Source organism: Triticum dicoccoides, chromosome 6A, assembly GCF_002162155.2.
Source record: "Triticum dicoccoides isolate Atlit2015 ecotype Zavitan chromosome 6A, WEW_v2.0, whole genome shotgun sequence".
In the NCBI taxonomy this organism is placed as follows: domain Eukaryota; kingdom Viridiplantae; phylum Streptophyta; class Magnoliopsida; order Poales; family Poaceae; genus Triticum; species Triticum dicoccoides.
In genome coordinates, this window is record NC_041390.1 from 338,499,387 (window position 1) to 338,523,490 (window position 24,104).

A 24,104-nucleotide genomic window follows, 5' to 3' on the forward strand; every position below is an offset into this window, starting at 1 on the left:
GATGTGCTTGGTCTTACCGATATTAAAGAGTGTTTTCTAAATCTGCGCTTGGCGGATTCTACTATTAAAAAGCCTATGGGAAGAATTAATGATGTTCTTATTCTTGCAAATAGGAATTATGTGCCCATAGATTTTACTGTTCTTGATATTGATTGCAATCTATCTTGTCCAATTATTCTTGGTAGACCGTTTTTACGTACTATTGGTGTTGTGATTGATATGAAATAAGGCAATATTAAATTTAAATTTCCACTATGGAAGGGTATGGAACACTTCCCTGGAATTAGAATTAAGCCACTATATGAATAAATCATGAGGGCATCATATGGATCTAGAAACAAAGATGACAATACTTAGATCTTTGCGTTATGCCTAGCTAGGGGCGTAAAATGATTGTGCTTGTTGGGAGGCAACCCAATGAATAAAAATTATTTTTTACTTTTCTTTATGTTCTTGATTGTTTGCACAGTTATGCCACTATTATGATTGTGTTCTTTTGTGTGTTTAATTAGTGTTTGTGCCAAGCAAAGCCTTTGGGATCATGTTTGGTGATAGTTGATTTGATGTTGCTGAAAAACAGAAAGTTTTGCGCTCACGAAAATAATTATCATTTTTAATAGAAGTGTGATAAAATACTGATTCCTTTTGAATAGGATTTATACAGAAATTGGTCACATTTTCCTAATTGTTACGGAAGTACTCGAAATATTCAGATTTTTATAGACTGTTCTGTTTTTGACAGATTATGTTTTCTTTGCATTGTGTGCTTGTTTTGATGATTCTATGGTTTCCTTTGAAGAGTTTTTCCATACAAAATTTGGAATACAGTAGATATAATGCAACAATAAAATATTAATGGGTTTTCAACAATAATTAAAGTAGTGATTGTCTTTCTTATACTAATGGATCTCACAAAGTTTTGTTAAGTTTTGTGTTATTGAAGTTTTCAAGTTTTGGGTTAGATCGTGATGGATGAAGGAATAAGTGAAGGAAATATGCCCTAGAGGCAATAATAAAGTTTTTATTTATATTTCCTTATATCATGATAAATTTTTATTATTCATGCTAGAATTGTATTAACCGGAAACTTAGTACATGTGTGAATACATAGACAAAACAGAGTGTCCCTAGTATGCCTCTACTTGACTAGCTCGTTGATCAAAGATGGTTAAGTTTCCTAACCATAGACATGTGTTGTCATTTGATGCACAGGATCACATCATTAGAAAATGATGTGATGGACAAGACCCATCCGTTAGCTTAACATAAATGATCGTTTAGTTTTATTGCTATTGCTTTCATCATGACTTACACATATTCCTATGACTATGAGATTATACAACTCCCGAATATCGAAGGAACACCTTGTGTGCTATCAAACGTCACAACGTAACTTGGTGATTATAAATATGCTCTAAAGGTGTCTCCGATGGTGTTTGTTGAGTGGGCATAGATCGAGATTATGATTTTTCACTTCGATTGTCGGAGAGGTATCTCTGGGCCCTCTCGGTAATGCACATCACTATAAGCCTTGCAAGCAATGTGACTAATGAGGTAGTTGCGGATGTTGCATTACAAAACGAGTAAAGAGACTTGCCGGTAACAAGATTGAACTAGGTATGATGATACCGACGATTGAATCTCGGGCAAGTAACATAATGATGACAAAGGGAACAACGTATGTTGTTATGCGGTTTAACCGATAAAGATCTTCAAAGAATATGTAGGAGCCAATATGAGCATCCAGGTTCCACTCTTGGTTATTGACCGGAGATGTGTCTCGGTCATGTCTACGTAGTTCTCGAACCCGTAGTGTGCGCACGCTTAATGTTCGATAACAATTGTATTATGAGTTATGTGATTTGATGTACCGAAGGTTGTTCGGAGTCCCGGATGAGATCACAGACATGACGAGGAGTCTAGAAATGGTTGAGATGTAAAGATCGATATATTGGAAGGCTATATTCGGACATCAGAAAGGTTCCGAGTGATTCGGGTATTTTTCGGAGTACCAGAGAGTTACGGGAATTCGCCGGGGGGAGTAGTGGGCCTTATTGGGCCATACGGGAAAGGAGAGAAGGTCCTCAAGGGTTGGCCGCATGCCCCCCCATGGCAAGTCTGAATTGGACTAGAGAGGGGGCGGCGCCCCCCTCTCTTTCCTTCTCCCTCTCCTACTCCTTCCCTCTCTCCCCTCTTGGAAAAGGAAGGGGACTGCAACTAGGATTGGGAATCCTAGTTGGACTCCCCTATAGGTGCGCCCCTCCTAGGCCAGCCTCCTCCTCCCTCCTTTATATACGTGGGCAGGGGCACCCCAAAGGCACTCCAAGATTTGTCTTAGCCGTGTGCGGTGCCCCCCTCCACAGTTACACACCTCGGTCATATCGTCGTAGTGCTTAGGCGAAGCCCTACGCCGGTAACTTCATCATCACTGTCGCCACACCGTCGTGCTGACGGAACTCTCCTTCGGCCTCAACTGTATCAAGAGCTTGAGGGACGTCGTCGATCTGAACGTGTGCTGAACATGGAGGTGCCGTACGTTCGGTACTGGGATCAGTTGGACCGTGAAAACGTTTGACTACATCAACCGTGTTACTAAACGCTTCCGCTTTTGGTCTACGAGGGTACGTAGACACACTCTCCCCTCTCGTTGCTATGTATCTCCTAGATAGATCTTGCATGATCATAGGTAAATTTTTGAAATATTGTGTTCCCCAATAGTGGCATCCGAGCCAGTCTACACGTAGATGCTATATGCATGAGTAGAACACAAAGGATTTGTGGGCGTGGATATATACATATTGCTTGTTGTCACTAGTTGTTTCTTGATTCGGCGGTATTTTTGGATGAAGCTGTGACGCCCCGAGACCGATGCGCCAGGTGTCTTCCAGTTATTCGTTGTTGTTGCCATGTCATTCGCTTGCGTGTTGGATCTTGTCATGTCATCATGTGCATTGCATCATCATGTTTTCATAACTTGCATTCGTCCGGGTTTCCCAGTTCTTTCCGTTGCCCGTTCTGAGCCCAGACATACTTGCACGCGCCCGCAGCATGTCCGAAATAGTATTTTTAAGTGGCCGGGAAATGTTCTCGGATTGGGATGAAAGTTGGCATGTGGTTTTGTTTTAGTGTAGGTAGGCCGCCTGCCAAGTTTCATCGCATTCGGAGTTCGTTCGATAGCCCAACCGTTAAACAATAGCGGCAATATTAGCCGGTCTTTTCGTCGGACGTTTTCGGTCTCCGGAAACTGTGCTGGGCTGCTTCTCTCCCCTCTTCTCTCAGACCAACCCGCTCTCCACAGTCCACTACCATACACCGCCAGGCCAACCTAACCTCTCTCGTCAGCCCGCGACCCTCCTCGCGTGCGTCCGAAAGCTGTCCCGGACCCGACCCAGATAGTCATCATCGTTGGGTCCAGAACATCCCCAAACATCTACAAAATATCATCGTTTTATTTATTGGACTCCTTGGCATATTTATTCTCGTCCATCCGATTTTGATCCGATGATCCAAATCCCTCTCCTTTCACCTACATGCTATATATAGCCCCTAACCCTAAATTCTAGGGACCTTGTCCCATCCATCCAATCCCCACGCCGCTGCCACTCCCTTTGTTTTCAGCGTCGAACCAACCAGCTTCATCCTCCCAGATCCCCTCCTTCCTCGATTTGCGCCGCCATCCAACCGCTTCCTCCTACCAGCGCCTGTCTCCTGCTCCCTCCTCCACTGTCCATCGCCCGAGCAAACCAGAGGCCTCCCATGCGCACCCCGTGGCTGCATGCCTCCTCACCTAAAGTCCTCCTCGCCGCCATTTCTTCATCACCGGCTCCAGCCGCCTCTCGGGTGACCCTATGCTGCACCGCCAGGCCAGCCTCCTTTCTCCTTCTCCTTATGTTCCCTCCTTCCCTTGTCTCTTCCGTAACTCACTCTCCCTCGTTTCCTTTTCTACAGAAGCACCACCGTGGACGACAGGAGCGCCCCTGTCTCGACCAAGTCCGTGCTGTCCCGCGCCTCTTCTACGTCACCGTCCCAAGACCGGCGCCGACTTGTCTCTACTCTGCCTCCGCCCGTTTCCCCATCACATGCTGGCCGCCGCTCCACCAAGTTCCTGTCGCCGAGAACGTGTTGCGCCCCTCACTGAACCTCGCCGCTGCCTTGCCTGCAGCACTGAGGAGAGGCCTCTGCGTGGACCCCGCCAACCCGTCCTGCTGCTGCCGCCAAGCTGCATCCGCGCCATCCGCGTCGCCAAGACCACCGGAGGTCGTGCCCTCACCTCCCCTGCTGCCTTCCCCGTTCTATTTCTGCACTGAAGCTCTTTTTCTCTCTCGTCACTGACCTCTCTCTCCCTCTAAGCTTTCTGTCTTTATACTTCAGGGAGACCACCATGACCTCGAAGCTCCATGCGCCGCTGCCCGAGTCGTCGCCCGCCTACTTCCTCCTCTGCTTTGTTGCATCGAGCGAGCGAGGGGAGCGCCCGTGTTGACCGCACCGCCAGCATGCTGGGCCACCGCTCGCCTTCACCTGCATCAGCCCATAAGCGCCAAGGCCGTGCCAGGCCTGCGGGGCCTCTCCACCAGCCGGGCCGAGACCCATGGTGAGGCCGCCCCCGTGCGCCCTCCTTTTTTTCCTTTTCTTTTCTTCCCGCAGTTGGTTCAGATCTCAGATTCGGCCCATATCCTTTTTTTTCTGCCTCTGCGATTTAGCTTTTATTCCAGGGAGTGCAGTTTTTCAGAAAAGTCCCTAGAGTTCATGCATTTAATAACTCATCAACTATAAATCATATGTTAAAACATTACATATGAAAAATGCTTAGAATTATGTGTAGGTTAATTATATCCAACTTTCATGCACGTTTGAAATGTTTAAAATGTTGTTTGGTTAAATTTGCTCCTATGCCATGTTAAAATGCTTTAATTCATAACTATTTAATCGTAGCTCCAAATCTAATAAACTTTATATGTAAATGGGGTAGAAAAATGCATAGTTTAACATGGTGGCATCTCTTTGCATGTTTAATAACTATAAAATATGGTTTAGGGCAGAACAGTACCTAATCCATAATTATGCTTATGAGGATTTTCTGGACTTGTTGCTTGTTGTTTCGGCCTCATTTAAACTTGCCTAGATAGGTAGTTTTACTTTGCTTCACCTTTTGCCATGTTAATCAACATTTAATATTGTTGGGTACATAAACGAGATCGAACTAAATAACTTGTTCTGGTGTTTCGTCAATATGCAACTCGTTGCATCTTGAGCTCCACTTAATTTGTAGGATTGCTTGTGCACTTTGCCATGCCATGCATATTTAAACCGGACATGCATCATACTTGTTTGCACATCGTGCCATGCTTATGTGATGATTGTTTACTATGTTGCTAGCTTCTTTCCGGGTTGCCTCTATCGTTAGCTTCGGTTTCGTTCCAGAGTTGTGAGGATCCGTTCGGCTACGTTCATTTGTCTTCTTCATGGACTCGTTCTTCTTCCTGGCGGGATCTCAGGCAAGATGACCATACCCTCGAAATCACTTCTATCTTTGCTTGCTAGTTGCTCGCTCTTTTGCTATGCTGCGATACCTACCACTTGCTATATCATGCCTCCCATATTGCCATGTCAAGCCCCTAACCCACCTTGTCCTAGCAAACCGTTGTTTGGTATGTTACCGCTTGCTCAGCCCCTCTTATAGCGTTGCTAGTTGCAGGTGAAGATTGGAGTTTGTTCCATGTTGGAACATGGATATTTGTTGGGATATCACAATATCTCTTAATTTAATTAATGCACCTATACACTTGGTAAAGGGTGGAAGGCTTGGCCTTATGCCTGGTGTTTTGTTCCACTCTTGCCGCCCTAGTTTCCGTCATACCGGTGTTATGTTCCTTGATTTTGCATTCCTTACGCAGTTGGGTTATAATGGGAACCCCTTGACAGTTCGCCTTGAATAAAACTCCTCCAGCAAGGCCCAACCTTGGTTTTACCATTTGCCACCTAGCCTTTTTCCCTTGGGTTCTGCAGACTCAAGAGCCATCTTTATTTTAACCCCCCCGGCCAGTGCTTCTCTAAGTGTTGGTCCAACCTGAGCGATGTCCGGCGCCCCCTGGGCAACCAGGGTCTATGCCAACCCGACGTCTGGCTCATCTGGTGTGCCCTGAGAACGAGATATGTGTAGCTCATATAGGGATTTGTCGGCACATCCGGGCGGCTTTGCTGGTCTTGTTTTACGATTGTCAAAATGTCTTGTAACCAGGATTCCGAGTCTGATCGGGTCTTCCTGGGAGAAGGAATATCCTTCGTTGACCGTGAGAGCTTGTGATGGGCTAAGTTGGGACACCCATGCAGTGTTTTGAACTTTCGAAAGTTGTGCCTGCGGTTATGGGCAGATGGGAATTTGTTAATGTTCGGTTGTAGAGAACTTGACACTTAACTTAATTAAAATGCATCAACCGCATGTGTAGCCGTGATGGTCTCTTTCCGGCGGAGTCCGGGAAGTGAACACGGTTCTTGTGTTATACTTGAACGTAAGTAGTTTTAGGATCACTTCTTGATCATTTCTAGTTCACGACCGTGCATTGCTTTCTCTTCTCGCTCTCATTTGCGTAAGTTAGCCACCATATATGCTTAGTGCTTGTTGCAGCTCCACCTCACTACCTTTTCCTACCCATAAGCTTAAATAATCTTGACATCATGGGTGTGAGATTGCTGAGTCCTCGTGACTAACAGATTACTTCCAAAACCACTTGCAGGTGCCGATGATACCAGTGCAGGTGACGCAACCGAGCTCAAGGAGGAGTTCGATGAAGTTCATGTTCGTTGTGTTGTTTCGTTTCCAGTTGATCAGTAGTGGAGCCCAGTTGGGGCGATCGGGGATCTTATGCATTTGGGGTTGTCTTTATTTTGGTTCCATAGTCAGACCTTGATTGTATCTAGATGATGTAATGCTATATTTATGTATTGTGTGAAGTGCCGATTGTAAGCCAACTCTTCACCTCTTTCTTATTCAGTACATGGGATGTGTTAAGATTACCCCTCTTGCGACATGCCTACAATGCGGCTATGCCTCTAAGTCGTGCTCCGACACGTGGGAGATATAGCCGCATCGTGGGTGTTACAAGTTGGTAATCAGAGCCTTCCCTGACTCAGGAGCCCCCTGCTTGATCGAATCATTGGTGTTGTTGAGTCTAGAAAAATGTTTTGAGTCTTATAGGATTATATATATCAGAGAGTAGGATTCTTTTTACTCCTGAGTCCCTTCATCGCTCTGGTGAGGCCTCCTGACGTAGAGTTTTTTTTAGGATCACGCGGGTACCTTGGAATCGTTTCGATGGTTTTGTGACGAGAACATTGTTCTTGGTGCCTCCTGACATTTAGGGGTTGTGGCAGTGTCCCGGGGAGTTGATCTCCGAGGTGTTGTCATCACAATTTTATCGTTGCAGTTCTGGAATACCTGAGTTTCGCCGACATCGATAATCTCTTTTATGCAGTTGTTGGTGAGATAACCTCGACGCCACCCAGTACTGGGGCGGGAGTTCAGGAGTATTGCCATAACTTGTATAACGGATGCATTTCGAAGGTTGAGGTAAACGATTTCCGAAGGTTTCTTGCTTATGTGTTGAAGGATGGATACAGCTGGATGTAGGATTTGTTAGTTTTGGATGAGATATTATGCTTCCCCTGTATCCTCAACACCTGATTGCATAACCAGAAAGTTTCGGGAGTTTATATGTGGGAATTCAAGTAGCTCCTAGGATATCTTTCCGATAGATGCATGATATGAGATTGGGTTTCGACATCTAGTGGTCCGCCTATCCACGGTTGGTTTATAGTGGTTTCGTTGTGTCTTAAAGAGTCCTTGGCTATGCTGACTCGGGGACGCTTCGTATGTCATGTGCACTGCCTTGTACATGATGGTGTTGTACGATCGAGCCCGTGTGGGCCCCACCACGAAAACTTTGGATGAAATCTTTATCATATGTTTGTTCTGGCTTTTCTGCAAGCCAATCCTTTGTTTTTGTTTTGAGTTGTGGTATTCGAGTTGCTTCAATGTCAAGTGTTGATTCCATACCTTTCCTAAGTGGTGTTCTCATATTACTATGGGAGTACTTATCCTTCTTGATCTTCGAGTTTGACATCTCAATTTCTTCTGAACTGGTGTGTCTCTCTTCAAGTGGATCAAATGATTTTAACATCCACAAGATCACTTATCAGTTCTTCTCAACGATGTTTGTTTCATCCATCCCAAGTTGCCTTTGTTTTACCCACCATCCCACCCTTCTTCTTCAAGGACTCTTATTTCTTAATAAAGCATCCTTTTATTCATGTGAAGTCTCTTCATTCTTTTCCTTGAATGTTCTTATCCGGTGATTCTCAAGAAGATACTAACGGAGCTTCAAGTTTATTATTCTTCGTTCTCTTTTCTTCTCCGGTGGATTCAATTCAAGCTTTGTCGATCATATCTTTTCCTCGTTCCAAATGTTTTCTCATGCCGGTGCACCTCTTAATCATCCACTTCTCGCTATTCAATTGTTCCGGAGTGCTGAAGATATCTTAGAAGGCTCGTCTTGTCACTCAAGATCCGTTCAACCTATTTCAAGGTTGTTATCTCATTCAAGCCATTTAACTCAACCGGTGCTATCTCTCTTCAAATCATTTCAACGGTGTATCTTTTGAGTGGGCCCTAACCCACAGGTCTTTTCCAGGATCTTACCTGACTCTTCTAATTTTACCAGAGCTATTCTCAAATCTTTCAAAGTTTAACATACGAATGAATTATCATCAGTCAGTTGGTTTCTCCAAGATCTTATAACTCTTTTCATTGTTGGCTCAACCTCATCGCTTTTCATTCCGGAGTGCCTCAACAATTTGTGGTGGTGTTTTTCATCGTCATTCTCCGCATTAGAAGACTGAAGAAGAGTTTCTCTTAAAGCTTATCCATTCTCTTCAAGATTCATGGTGCTAGATTTATGCCATCCTCATAGTTATTTTCGATTGTGAGAACTCTTTTCAACCATCCGGAGCAATTCAGGAGTCTTTTTAGTTTGATTCTCCGGAGCCATCATTTCAGAATTATTCTTTCAGATTTCAGCTCTCGTTCTCCAAATCTTACCGGTGCATAGCTCAAATGTCCTCTAATCATCTCGTGATCTCTTCGTTCACTTGTATCTAAATTCCCTCAAGTATCATCTTTCGTTTTCCAAATTCTTCTCGGTGTATTGTGCTTTTTCTATTTTCATGTTCAATTCTTACGGTGGTTTGTTCAAGTTTGCTCTTCCTTCTTTATCATATCAATTTATTCGTTGGTTAAATCCTACCGGTGGTCCATTAAGTTCGCGCGATATCTCTCTCCAATCTTTTCAAGAAGAATAAGTAGTATGCCAAATCCGTTGCTTGTCATCAATCTAAATTGGTGAAGGATAAGCATAATGTAATTCTTATCCTTGCTTCATCCAATTGATGGATTCTTTCTTCCGGAGTTTGTTCATGATGAGTAAATTCTTGGTTTCAAGTGCTCATCTTTCTTTTCCGGAGTTCCAAGTTTTTCTCGTTTATATCACCACGAAGATTCATCTAAATCATTGCAAGGCTTCAGCTTGTGTTTTAAACTTCTCTTTCTTTTTACCATCCTTTTATTACCGGAGTTCTTCATGGAGGTTCTACATGATGGTTCACCAAGGATTTAATTCCTTCTCGAACTGCTCATCAAGATTCTTTTCAGAGGAGCTCAAGTATTCTTCATCTTGATTCCGAAGTGCAATTCGTTCTACCTTATCTTTTGAGGTGGAGTTATGTCATTTTTGACAATTGCTTTGTGTTTCATGATTCAAAAGTTGTCCCGAATGACATATTTTAAACCCATCATTTTCAATTCATTCATGAGATCCTTTGCAATCCATCAATCTCTTCATTGGAGTTATCTTGGGTTATATTTCACCTAAAACTTTCCCTAAGGATTGTTGCTATTTATGGTGCTCATAAATGACCCAAGTTCTTGATTTATCCTCCCGATGAAATAAGTTTCTCGTCTGCTTGTTCATATCAATCCAATCCATTGTTTTTTTCAGTAGTGGCAGAATTTCACCTCAAGTTTTCGAGTTGTTTTCCATAAGCCCACTATAAGTTTATTCGTTTCGTTGTTGGTTTTCGAACAACTTTGTTGTATCTTTGTTGGAAGGGTGCTTTCCAAGCTCAATTGTGGTACAAGTTGCCATTCCTTCTCTGTTCTCTTATTCCGACGATCTGTCTTCTATTCTTTCTTCCGGAGGCTTTGTGATGTTGCTCTCCTCACTCATCATTTATCCGGAGTGTTGTGTCCTCTGCTCAAGTCCTTCTCATCCTATCTAATCTTGCATCTCTTTTCAACCGGAGTGCTGCCCAAATTTGTTATTCCTTGTTCCTCTTTCCTAACGGAGTGCTTTCAACTTCGTTTATCTCCGTTGTATTCTTTTCTCGAAATGGTTCAAACTCTCAAGGTTTGTGGCTTCACTTGTTTGTCAAAGAAGCAACTTAGTTTTACCTCTTCTATTTCTCTTCCATTCCCTCCGGTGCCATACTAGATCTCGGGACGAGATCCTCTCGTAGTGGTGGAGTGTTGTGACGCCCCGAGACCGATGCGCCAGGTGTCTTCCAGTTATTCGTTGTTGTTGCCATGTCATTCGCTTGCTTGTTGGATCTTGTCATGTCATCATGTGCATTGCATCATCTTTTTTTCATAACTTGCATTCGTCCGGGTTTCCCAGTTCTTCCCGTTGCCCGTTCTGAGAAAAGACATACTTGCACGCGCCCGCGGCATGTTCGAAATAGTATTTTTAAGTGGCCAAAAAATGTTCTCGGAATGGGATGAAAGTTGGCATGCGGTGTGGTTTTAGTGTAGGTAGGCCGCCTGCCAAGTTTCATCGCATTCGGAGTTCGTTCGATAGCCCAACCGTTAAACTATAGCGGCAATATTAGTCGGTCTTTTCGTCGGACGTTTTCGGTCTCCGGAAACCGTGCCGGCCTGCTTCTCTCCCCTCTTCTCCTAGACCAGCCCACTCTCCACACTCCACTACCATTCACCGCCAGGCCCAACCTAACCTCTCTCGGTAGCCCGCGGCCCTCCACGCGCGCGTCCGAAAGCTGTCCCGGACCCGACTCGGATAGTCATCACCATTGGGTCCAGAACATCCCCAAACATCTACAAAATATCATCGGTTTATTTATTGGACTCCTTAGCATATTTATTCTCGTCCGTCGGATTTCGATCCGATGATCCAAATCCCTCTCCTTTCACCTACATGCTATATATAGCCCCTAACCCTAAATTCTAAGGACCTTGTCCCATCCATCCAATCCCCACGCCGCCGCCACTCCCTTTGTTTTTAGCGCCGAACAAACCAACTTCATCCTCCCAGATCCCCTCCTCCCTCGATTTGCGCTGCCGTCCAACCGCTTCCTCCTACCAGCACCTTCCTCCTGCTCCCTCCTCCACTGTCCATCGCCCGAGCAAACCAGAGGCCTCCCATGCGCACCCCGTAGCTGCATGCCTCCTCACCGCCATTTGTTCATCTCCGGCTCCAGCCGCCTCTCGGGCGACCCTGTGCCGCACCGCCAGGCCAGCCTCCTTTCTCCTTCTCCTTTCGTTCCCTCCTTCCCTCGTCTCTTCCATAACTCTCTCTCCCTCATTTCCTTTTCTACAGAAGCACCAGCGTGGACGACAGGAGCGCCCCTGTCTCGACCATGTCAGTGCAGTCCCGCGCCTCTTCTACGTCGCCATCCCAAGACCAGCGCCGGCTTGTCTCTACTCCACCTCCGCCCATTTCCCCACCGCCTGCTGGCCTTCCTGCCTCAAGAGCCGCCGCTCCACCAAGTTCCTGTCGCCGAGAACGTGCTATGCCCCTCACTGAACCTCGCCGCCGCCTTGCCTGCTCTGCGTCCAGCCTGCAGCACTAAGGAGAGGCCTCTGTGTGGACCCCGCCAACCCGTCCTGCTACTGCCGCCAAGCTGCATCTGCACCATCCCTGTCGCCAAGACCGCCGGACGTCGCGCCCTCGCCGCCCCTGCTGCCTTCCCCATTCTATTTCTGCACTGAAGCTCTTTTTCTCTCTCGTCACTGACCTCTCTCTCCGTCTAAGCTTTCTGTCATTTATACTTCAAGGAGACCACCATGACCTCGAAGCTCCATGCGCCACTGCCCGACTCGTCGCCTGCCTGCGTCCTCCTCTGCTTTGTTGCATCGAGCGAGCGAGGGGAGCGCCCGCATTGACCATGCCGCCAGCATGCTGGGCCACCGCTCGCCTTCACCCGCATCAGCCCAGCAGCGCCAAGGCCGTGCCAGGCCTGCGGGGCCTCTCCACCAGCCGGGCCGAGGCCCAAGGTGAGGCCGCCCCCGTGCGCCCTCCTTTTTTCCTTTTTTTTATCCCGCCGTTGGGTCAGATCTCAGATTCGGCCTATATCCTTTTTTTCCTGCCTCTGTGATTTAGCTTTTATTCTAGGGAGTGCAGTTTTTTAGAAAAGTCCCTAGAGTTCATGCATTTAATAACTCATAAACTATACATCATATGTTAAAACATTATATATGAAAAATGCTTAGAATTATGTGTAGCGTAATTATATCCAACTTTCATTCATGTTTGAAATGTTTAAAATGTTGTTTGGTTAAATTTGCTCCTATGCCATGTTAAAATGCTTTAATTCATAACTATCTAATCGTAGCTCCAAATCTAATCAACTTTATATGTAAATGGGGTAGAAAAATGCATAGTTTAACTTGGTGGCATCTCTTTGCATGTTTAATTAATCTAAAATATGGTTTAGGGCAGAACAGTACCTAATCCATAATTATGCTTATGAGGATTTTGCGGACTTGTTGCTTGTTGTTCCAGCCTCATTTAAACTTGCCTAGATAGGTAGTTTTTCTTTGCTTAACCTCTTGCCATGTTAATCAACATTTAATATCGTTGGTACATAAACGAGATCGAACTAAATAACTTGTTGTGGTGTTTCGTCAATATGCAACTGGTTACATCTTGAGGTCCACTTAATTTGTAGGATTTCTTGTGCACTTTGCCATGCCATGCATATTTAAACCGGACATGGATCATACTTGTTTGCGCATCGTGCCATGCTTATGTGATGATTGTTTACTATGTTGCTTGCCTCTTTCCGGGTTGCCTCTATCGTTAGCTTCGGTTTCGTTCCGGGGTTATGAGGATATGTTCGGCTACGTCCGTTTGTCTTCTTCATGGACTCGTTCTTCTTCCTTATGGGATCTCAGGCAAGATGACCATACCAACAAAATCACTTCTATCTTTGCTTGCTAGTTGCTCGCTCTTTTGCTATGCTGCGATACCTACCACTTGCTATATCATACCTCCCATATTGCCATGTCAAGCCCCTAACCCACCTTGTCCTAGCAAACCGTTGTTTGGCTATGTTACCACTTGCTCAGCCCCTCTTATAGCGTTGCTACTTGCAGGTGAAGATCGGAGTTTGTTCCATGTTGGAACATGGATATTTGTTGGGATATCACAATATCTCTTATTTTAATTAATGCATCTATACACTTGGTAAAGGGTGGAAGGCTCGGCCTTATGCCTGGTGTTTTGTTCCACTCTTGCCGCCCTAGTTTCCGTCATACCGGTGTTATGTTCCTTGATTTTGCGTTCCTTACGCAGTTGGGTTATAGTGGGAACCCCTTGATAGTTCGCCTTGAAGAAAACTCCTCCAGCAAGGCCCAACCTTGGTTTTACAATTTGCCACCTAGCCTTTTTCCCTTGGGTTCTGCAGACTCAAGGGTCATCTTTATTTTAACCCCCCCCTCCCGCGGGCCTGTGCTTCTCCAAGTGTTGGTCCAACCTGAGCGATGTCCTGCGCCCCCTGGGCAACCAGGGTCTATGCCAACCTGATTTCTGGCTCATCTAGTGTGCCCTGAGAACGAGATGTGTGCATCTCCTATCGGGATTTGTCGGCACATCCGGGCGGCTTTGCTGATCTTGTTTTACCATTGTCGAAATGTCTTGTAACCGGGATTCCGAGTCTGATCGGGTCTTCCTGGGAGAAGGAATATCCTTCATTGACCATGAGAGCATGTGATGGGCTAAGTTGGGACACCCCTGCAGGGTTTTGAACTTTCGAAAGTCGTGCCCGCGGTTATGGGCAGATGGGAATTTGTTAATGTCCGGTTGTAGAGAACTTGACACTTAACTTAATTAAAATGCATCAACCGCGTGTGTAGCCGTGATGGTCTCTTTCCGGCGGAGTCCGGGAAGTGAACACGGTTCTTGTGTTATGCTTGAACATAAGTAGTTTCAGGATCACTTCTTGATCATTTCTAGTTCATGATCGTGCATTGCTTTCTCTTCTCGCTCTCATTTGCGTAAGTTAGCCACCATATATGCTTAGTGCTTGTTGCAGCTCCACCTCACCACATTTTCCTACCCATAAGCTTAAATAGTCTTGATCTCGCGGGTGTGAGATTGCTGAGTGCTCGTGACTCACAGATTACTTCCAAAACTAGTTGCAGGTGTTGATGATACCAGTTCAGGTGACGCAACCAAGCTCAAGGAGGAGTTCGATGAAGTTTGTGTTCGTTGTGTTGTTTCGTTTCCAATTGATCAGTAGTGGAGCCCAGTTGGGGCGATCGGGGATCTTATGCATTTGGGGTTGTCTTTATTTTGGTTCCATAGTCGGACCTTGATTGTATCTGGATGATGTAATGCTATATTTATGTATTGTGTGAAGTGGCGATTGTAAGCCAACTCTGTACCTATTGCAGGAGCAGATGGAGACATTATCAACTTTTGGCAAGCTCGGTATGATGACTAGTTGATAGTTTAGTGCGCCATGCTTTATGGCTTAGAACTAGGAATTCAAAAACGTTTTGAACACCACGGAGCATATAAGATGTTCCAAGAGCTGAAATTGGTATTTCAGACTCATGCACGAGTCGAGAGGTATGAGACCTCTCACAAGTACTTTGCCTACAAGATGGAGGAGAATAGCTCAACTAGTGAGCATGCGCTCAGAATGTTTGAGTACTACAATCGCTTGAATAAAGTGGGAGTTAATCTTCCAGATAAGATAGTGATTGACAGAGTTCTCTAGTCACTATCGCCAAGTTACTAGAACTTCGTGATGAACTACAATGTGTAAGGGATGACGAAAATGATTCCCGAGCTCTTCGCAATGTTGAAATCAGCGAAGGTAGAAATCAATAAAAGCATCAAGTGTTGATGGTTGACAAGACCACTAGTCAAGTAAAAGGTCAAGGGAAAGAAAGGGAACTTCAAGAAGAATGGAAAGCAATTTTCCAATCCCATGAAGAAGCCCAAAGCTAGACCCAAGCCTGAAACTGAGTGCTTCTACTACAAAGGAAATGGCCACTTGAATTGGAACTTCCCTAGATACTTGGCGGATAAGAAGGATGGCAAAGTGAACAAAGGCATATTTGATATACATGTTCTTTATGTGTACTTTCCTATTGTTTATAGCAACCCCTCAATATTTGATACTGGTTAAGTTGCTAAGAGTAGTAACTCGAAACGGGAGTTGCAAAATAAACAGAGACTAGTTAAGGGCAAGGTGATGATGTGAGTTGGAAGTGATTCCAAGGTTGATAAGATCACCATCGGACACTCCCTTTACCTTCAGGATTAGTGTTGAACCTAAAATAAATGTTATTTGGTGTTTGCGTTGAGCATAAATATGATTGGATCATGTTTATTGCAATACGGTTATTCATTTCAGTCAATGAATAATTGTTGTTATATTTACATGAATAAAAATTTCTATGGTCATACACTCAATATAAATGGTTTATTGAATCTCGATCGTACTAATACACATATTCATAATATTGAAGCCAAAAGATGTAAAGTTAATAATGATAGTGCAACTTATATGTGGCACTGCTGTTTAGGTCGTATTGGTGTGAAGCGCATGAAGAAACTCCATGCTGATGGACTTTTTGGAATCACTTGATGCTTGTGAACCATGCCTCATGGGAAAAATGACTAAGACTCCATTCTTTGGAACAATGGAGTGAGCAATAGACTTGTTGGAAATAATACGTACTGATATGTGCGGTCTAATGAGTGTTGAGGCTCGCGGCGGGTATCTTATTTTCTGACCTTCACAGATGATTTGAGCAGATATGGGTATATCTACATGATGAAACATAAGTCTAAAACATTTGAAAAGTTCAAAGAATTTCAGAGTGAAGTGGAAAATCATCGTAACAAGAAAATAAAGTTTCTACGATCTGATAGCGGAAATAAATATTCGAGTTACGAGTTTGGTCTTCATTTGTAACAATGTGGAATAGTTTTGCAACTCACGCCACCTGAAACACCACAATGTAATGGTGTGTTCGAACGTCATAACCGTACTTTATTAGATATGGTGCAATCTATGATGTCTCTTACCAAATTACCACTATCGTTTTGAGTTATGTATTAGAGACAGCTGCATGGCACCGTCTAAAAATCCATTGAGACGACACTGTATGAACTGTGGTTTAGCAAGAAACCTAAGCTGTCATTTCCTAAAGTTTGGGGTTGCGATGCTTATGTGAAATTTTTTCAACCTGATAAGCTCAACCCCAAATCGGAGAAGTGCATCTTCGTAGGATACCCAAAAGAAACTGTTGGGTACACCTTCTATCACAGATCCGAAGGCAAGATCTTTGTTTCTAAGAGTGGATCCTTTCTAGAGAAGGAGCTCCTCTCGAAAGAAGTGAGTGGGAAGAAAGTAGAACTTGATGAGGTAATTGTACCTGCTCCCTTATTGGAAAGTAGTTCATCACAGAAATCAGTTCAAGTGATTCCTACACCAATTAGTGAGGAAGCTAATGATGATGATCATGAAAACATCTGATCAAGTTACTACCGAACCTCGTAGGTCAACTAGAGTAAGATCCGCACCAGGGTGGTATGGTAATCCTATTCTGGAGGTCATGTTACTTGACCATGACGAACCTACGAACTATGAGGAAGCGATGATGAGCCCAGATTCCGCAAAATGGCTTGAGGCCATGAAATCTGAGATAGAATCCATGTATGAGAACAAAGTGTGGACTTTGGTGGACTTGCCCGTTGATTGGCAAGCCATTGAGAATAAATGGATCTTCAAGAGGAAGACGAACGCTGATAGTAGTGTTACTATCTAAAAAGCTCGAGTTTTTGACAAGTTCAAGGTGTTGACTACGATGAGATTTTCTCACTCGTAGCGATGCTTAAGTCTGTCCGAATTATGTTAGCAATTGCAACATTTTATGAAATCTGGCAAATGGAGGTCAAAATTGCATTCCTTAATGGAGTCCTTAAATAAGAGTTGTATATTATACAACAAGAAAGTTTTGTCAATCCTAAAGGTGCTAAGAAAGTGTGCAAGCTCCAACAATCCATCTATGGACTGGTGCAAACATCTCGGAGTTGGAATATATGCTTTGATGAGTTGATCAAAGCATATAGTTTTATACAGACTTGCGGTGAAACCTGTATTTACAAGAATGTGAGTGGGAGCACTACAACATTTCTGATAAGTATATGTGAATTACATATTGTTGATTGGAAATAATGTAGAGTTTTCTGGAAAGCATAAAGGAGTGTTTGAAAGGAGTTTTTCAAAGAAAGACCTTGGTCAAGCTGCTTACATGTTGAGCATCAATATCTATAGAGATAGAACAAGACGCTAGATAAATTTTTTCAATGAGTACATACCTGACATGTTTTTGAAGTGGTTCAAAATGGAACAGTCAAAGAAGGAGTTCTTGCCTGTGTTGCAAGGTGTGAAGTTGAGTAAAGACTCAAAACCCGACCATGATAGAAAATAGAAAGGGAATGAAAATTCATTCCCTATGCCTCAGTAATAGGTTCTATAAAGTATGCTATGCTGTCTACCAGACCTATTGTGTACCTCACCATGAGTTTGGTAAGAGGGTACAACAGTGATCCAGGAGTGGATCACTGAACAGCGGTCAAAATTACCCTTAGTGGAATAAGGAAATGTTTCTCGGTTATGGAGGTGACAAAGTGTTCATCGTAATGAGTTATGTCGATGCAAGCTTTGACACCGATCTGGATGACTCTAAGTCTCGATCTAGATACATATTGAAAGTGGGAGTGATTAGCTAGAGTAGCTCCGTGCAGAGCATTGTAGACATAGAAAATTTGCAAAATACATACGGCTCTGAATGTGGCAAACCCGTTGACTAAACTTCTCTCACAAGAAAAACATGAGCACTCTTTGGGTATTAATCACATAGCAATGTGAACTAGATATTGACTCTAGTAAACCCTTTGGATATTAGTCACATGGAGATGTGAACTAATCACATAAAGATGTGAACTATTGGTGTTAAATCACATGGCGATGTGAACTACATTATTGACTCTAGTGCAAGTGGGAGACTGGAGGAAATATGCCCTAGAGGCAATAATAAAGTTGTTATTTATATTTCCATATATCATGATAAATTTTTATTATTCATGCTAGAATTTTATTAACCGGAAACTTAGTACATGTGTGAATACATAGACAAAACAAAGTGTCCCTAGTATGCCTCTACTTGACTAGCTTGTTGACCAAAGATGGTTAAGTTTCCTGACCATAGACATGTGTTGTAATTTGATGAATGGGATCACATCATTTGAGAATGATGTGATGGACAAGATCCATCCGTTAGCTTAGCATAAATGATTGTTTAGTTTTATTACTACTGCTTTCATCATGACTTATACAAGTCCCTATGACTATGAGATTATACAACTCCCGAATACCGGAGGAACACCTTGTGTGCTATCAAATGTCATAACATAACTGGGTGATTATAAAGATGCTCTACAGGTGTCTCCGATGGTGATTGTTGAGTTGGCATATATCGAGATCAGGATTTGTCACTCCGATTGTCGGAGAGGTATCTCTAGGCCCTCTCGGTAATGCACATCACTATAAGCTTTGCAAGCAATGTGACTAATGAGTTAGTTGCGCAATGTTGCATTACGAAATGTTTAAAAAGACTTGCCGGTAACAGGATTGAACTAGGTATTATGATACCGACGATCGAATCTCGGGCAAGTAACATACCGATGACAAAGGGAACAACGTACGTTGTTATGCGGTTTGACCGATAAAGATCTTCGAAGAATATGTAGGAGCCAATATGAGCATCCAAGTTCCGCTATTGGTTATTGACTGGAGATGTGTCTCGGTCATGTCTACATAGTTCTCGAACCCGTATGGTCCGCACGCTTAACGTTCGATGACGATTTGTATTGTGAGTTATGTGATTTGATGTACCGAAGGTTGTTCGGAGTCCCGGTTGACATCACGGACATGACGAGGAGCCTCGAAATAGTCGAGACGTAAAGATTGATATATTGGAAGGCTATATTTGGACATCGGAAAGGTTCCGAGTGATTCGGGTATTTTTCGGAGTACCAGAGAGTTACAGGAATTCGCCAGGGGAAGGAGTGGGCCTTAATGGGCCATACGGGAAAGGAGATAAGGGCCTCAAGGGTCGGCCGCTACCCCCTCCCCAATGGCAAGTCCGAATTGGAGTAGGGAGGGGGCGGCGCCCCCCTCTCTTTTCTTCTCCCTCTCCTACTCCTTCCCTCCCTCCCCTCTTGGAAAAGGAAGGTGACTCCAACTAGGATTGGAAACCCTAGTTGGACTCCCCCTATAGGCGCGCTCCACCTAGGCCGACCTCCTCCTCCCTCCTTTATATACGTGGGCAGGGGGCACCCCAAAGGCACTCCAATATTTGTCTTAGCCATGTGTGGTGCCCCCTCCACAGTTACACACCACGGTCATATCGTCGTAGTGCTTAGGCGAAGCCCTGTGCCGGTAACTTCATCATCACCGTCGCCACGCCGTCGTGCTGACGGAACTCTCCTTCGGCCTCAACTGGATCAAGATCCCGAGGGACGTCATCAAGCTGAACATGTGCTGAACGCGGAGGTGCCGTACGTTCGGTACTTGGATCTGTTGGATCGCGAAGACGTTCGACTACATCAACCGTGTTACTAAGTGCTTCCGCTTTCGGTCTACGAGGATACGTAGACACACTCTCCCCTCTCGTTGCTATGCATCTCCTAGTTAGATCTTGCATGATCGTAGGTAAAATTTTGAAATATATTGTTCCCCAATAATAAGGATTAGCAAAAGGCTAAGCTTGTGGATGCCCGAGGAACCCCAAGATAATATTCAAGAAGTATCAAGCAACTAAGCTTGGGGATGCCCCTGAGTTGGATCCCCGGTTTCTTCTAACAACTATCGGTATTTTACTTGAAACTATATTTTTATTTGTCACATATTACGAGTTTTTCTTGGAGCGTCTTCTATGGTATGAATCTTTGCTTGTTTTGCTTTTTATATTAAGTCACGAATGCTTGCTGGACACATGTATTTAAGAGAGCCAAAATTATGCTATGCTTGCTCCTATGCTTCACTTAAATCTTTATGAGTTATGGAATTTCTCTAGTGTTTCCTTATATCTTTTTGAGCATGGTATGCTTTAGTATTTTTGAAGAAATTCTCTCATACATCACTTAGATTTAATTGAGAGTTAGTAATTTTTTCAATAAGTTCTCTCTCGCTTCACCTAAATTGTTTTGAGAGAAAGAAATATGATGCTCATGTTCTTCACTTATATTTGTTTGAGCTTATTAAAAGCAACATATGAAACTAGTTCCAAAGTGATAGATATCTAGGAGGATATAATAAAAACTTTCATGAAAATCATTGGACAAAATAAACTTGATTGTTTGTATTAGTTTTGAAATATGATGATAGTGATATGTGAGTCATCTTGATTAGTAATTATGCTTTAGTAAGAATACTGGTGTTAAGGTTTGTGGTTCCCTTTGCAAGCATGAAAGTAAATAGTTATGCAATGAAATTTCATCCTACTTGTGGTGCATTATTCGGTGTCAGTTATGCTTCATGCTCGCTTAAGAGATCTTTTGTTTCTTGGTTGGATGCTTCTCAATATTTTGCTAGCCTTCATTTGCACTAAGTATGATCACTACTTGTGCATCCAAAATCCTTCAAACCAGTTTTGCCATATGAGTCCACTATACCTACCTATATGCGGTATTATTTTGCCGTTCTAAGCAAATTTGTATGTGTCATCTCTAATTTTCAAAATAAATTTCTCTTTTGTGTGCTCGTACCGCTCATGAAGCGGTAGGGGGTGGCTGATATATTTCCATGCTTGATGTGTTATTCTCAAGATGAGTGTTTATTCACTTGTCATTGCACGAGAGTACGGAAAAAGTATTAGGGATGCCCAGTCCCAAAATGAAAAATGAATTTACTTTATGTTGTCAAATAATAAATTCCTTGGAAAGAGTTGGTATGGAAGGCACCCGTGGATACGGTTAGCCATGGAAAATGAAAGTATGGTGGAAAAAGGAATAAACTTTATTTTCTGTTTGGGAACCTCCCATTATATATCTAGCATGGAAATATTGGGAACTACTAGATCATTTTCGTTGACACAAAAAGCATGCCACCCAAAATGTATTATGTCTATCATTTTCGCTTTGAGCTCTGGCACCTCTACAAATCCCTACTTCCCTCCGCGAAGGGCCTTTCTATTTACGTTAGGCAATTTTTATTTTTACGTGAGTCTCCATCTTCTCTTATAGCACCAATTAAGGGGCACTATGATCGTACTTGAGCATTTTGTGTAGCTAATATGCGAGTGTGTTTCATGAATGGATCAATGACTGAGCATAATGGCCTAGGGATAACTTGCTTTAGTGTTGATATTTTGAAAGACATGGTTGCTTGTTGATATGCTTGAGTATTAAAGTCCTCATGTCAAAACTAGACTATTGCTTTGAACCATATAAAAAGTCCAAATGGCAATGCTACACAGAAAAGAATATGTGATGAACATGTTAGGCAACATTCCACATCAAAAATTCTGTTTTTATCGTTTACCTACTCGAGGACGAGGAGGAATTAAGCTTGGGGATGCTGATATGTCTCCAACATATCTATAATTTTTTATTGTTCCATGTTGTTATATTATCATTCTTGGATGTTTTAAATCATTTTATAGCATTTTTTTGGATTTTTTGGATGTTGGGCCAAGAAAGTACCTGAGGGGAGCTCCGAGGGGAGAACAACCCCTGGGGGGCCCAGGTGTTCCCACCTCGGTGGCCTCCCGCACCGCCTCTTTGATCTATAAATACCCCAATATTCCAAAAAAACCCTAGGGGATTCAACGAAAATCAATTCCAGACGCCACAAGTTCCAGAACTAGCAGATCCAATCTAGACACCACCACGGAGGGGTTCATCATCCTCATTGGTGCCTCTCTGATGATGCGTGAGCAGCTCATTGTAGACCTATGGGTCCGTAGTTAGTAGCTAGATGGCTTCCTCTCTCTCTTTTGATTATAAATACAATGGTCTCTTGGATATCTATTTGATGTAACTCTTTTTGCGGTGTGTTTGTTGGGATCCGATAAACTTTGAGTTTATGATCAGATCTATGTTTTTATCCATGAAAGTTATTTGAGTCTTTTTGATCTCTTATATGCATGATTACTTATAGCCTCGTATTCTTCTTCAAATCTTTGGTTTAGTTAAGCCAACTAGATCGATTTTTCTTGCCATGGGAAGAGGTGCTTTGTGATGGGTTCGATCTTACGGTGCTTGATCCCAGTGATAGAAGGGGAACCGACATGTATGTATCATTTCTATTAAAGAAAACAAGATGGGGTCTATTTCTACATAAATAGATCTTGTCTACATCATGTCATCATTATTATTGCATTACTCTGTTTCTCCATGAACTTAACACACTAGATGCATGCTAGATAGCGGTCGATGTGTGGAGTAATAGTAGTAGATCTAGGTAGGAGTCGGTCTACTAATCTTGGACGTGATGCCTATATAATGATCATTGCCTGGATATCGTCATGATTATTTGAAGTTCTATCAATTGCCCAACAATAACTTGTTTACGCACTGTATGCTATTTTTCTTGAGAGAAGCCACTAGTGAAATCTACGGCCCCCGGGTCTCTTCTTTATTATATTTTCCTCTGCGGTCTATTTCTATTTGCTTTTATTTTCAGATCTATTAATCCAAAAATACAAAAATACCTCTCTGCAATTTTTATTTACTTATTTTATCTCGCATTCCTGTGAGATCTATTTATCCAATCTACTACAATTTTACCTATCTTTTTAACCGTGAGGGATTGACGATCCCTCTCTTACGCCGGGTTGCAAGTATTTGTTCTTTGTGTGCAGGAGTTGTTTACGTGGTGTTGCTTGGTTCTCCTACTGGTTCGATAACCTTGGTCTCATCACTGAGGGAAATACTTATCGTAGCTATGCTGCATCATGCAACATAGTTCAAGCCGCACCATGTACTATTCCCGTTGATCTAGATTCTGACCGCCAATAAATACTACCTTGCTCATGTCGTCTGGGCTGCATTCTCATCTACATCCTCCCCTCGCTCGCCCGCTCTCTCTCTCCCTCTCTGTCTCTCAAATCTTTGCCATGGTGCCGCCGATCTGCCCACACGCTTACAAGGAGGCGCCGCCACCTGGGGACGTTCATTCGAAGAGCAGCGATGAGGAGGACCCCTATGGGCTGACGGACGAGGTTGCGCTGGACCCCCCAACTTTGGACTGGTTTTGGGGCCAGTCAATCTTTGTCTGTGCAAGTCGCTGCCGCCGGCTGAGAAAGCCAGGCAAGTGGCTTTCAAGAAGGAGATGGCGGAGGAGGAAGTCAGGTACTAGGTGGCCTGTGAAGCCAATGAGGCCGCATGGAAAAAGGTGGCGGTGGAGCTTTAGAGGCGGGCACGTCGTTATGCGGAGGAGGTGTACGAAGATGGGAACTTCGTGAGGAAGGTCAAAGGCGCTAGGCACATCATCCCTGCGTACAGGTGGGCTGATAAGATCCAGTGTGCCACTGACGACGAGCTACGGTGGGTGCCTGACAAAATGGCAAGATCGTTCATGCTCGTTCGCCAGGAAGAGGCAGATCGGTACGTCAAGCTCCACCTGATCGCAGACGTAGTCCGGCTTCATGGGGAGCAACCCTGGCTCGGTCTTCGGCCGGACGAGGCGAAGGGAATGAGGGGAGGGCGGCCGCCCTCGTTGATGACGAGGGTGCC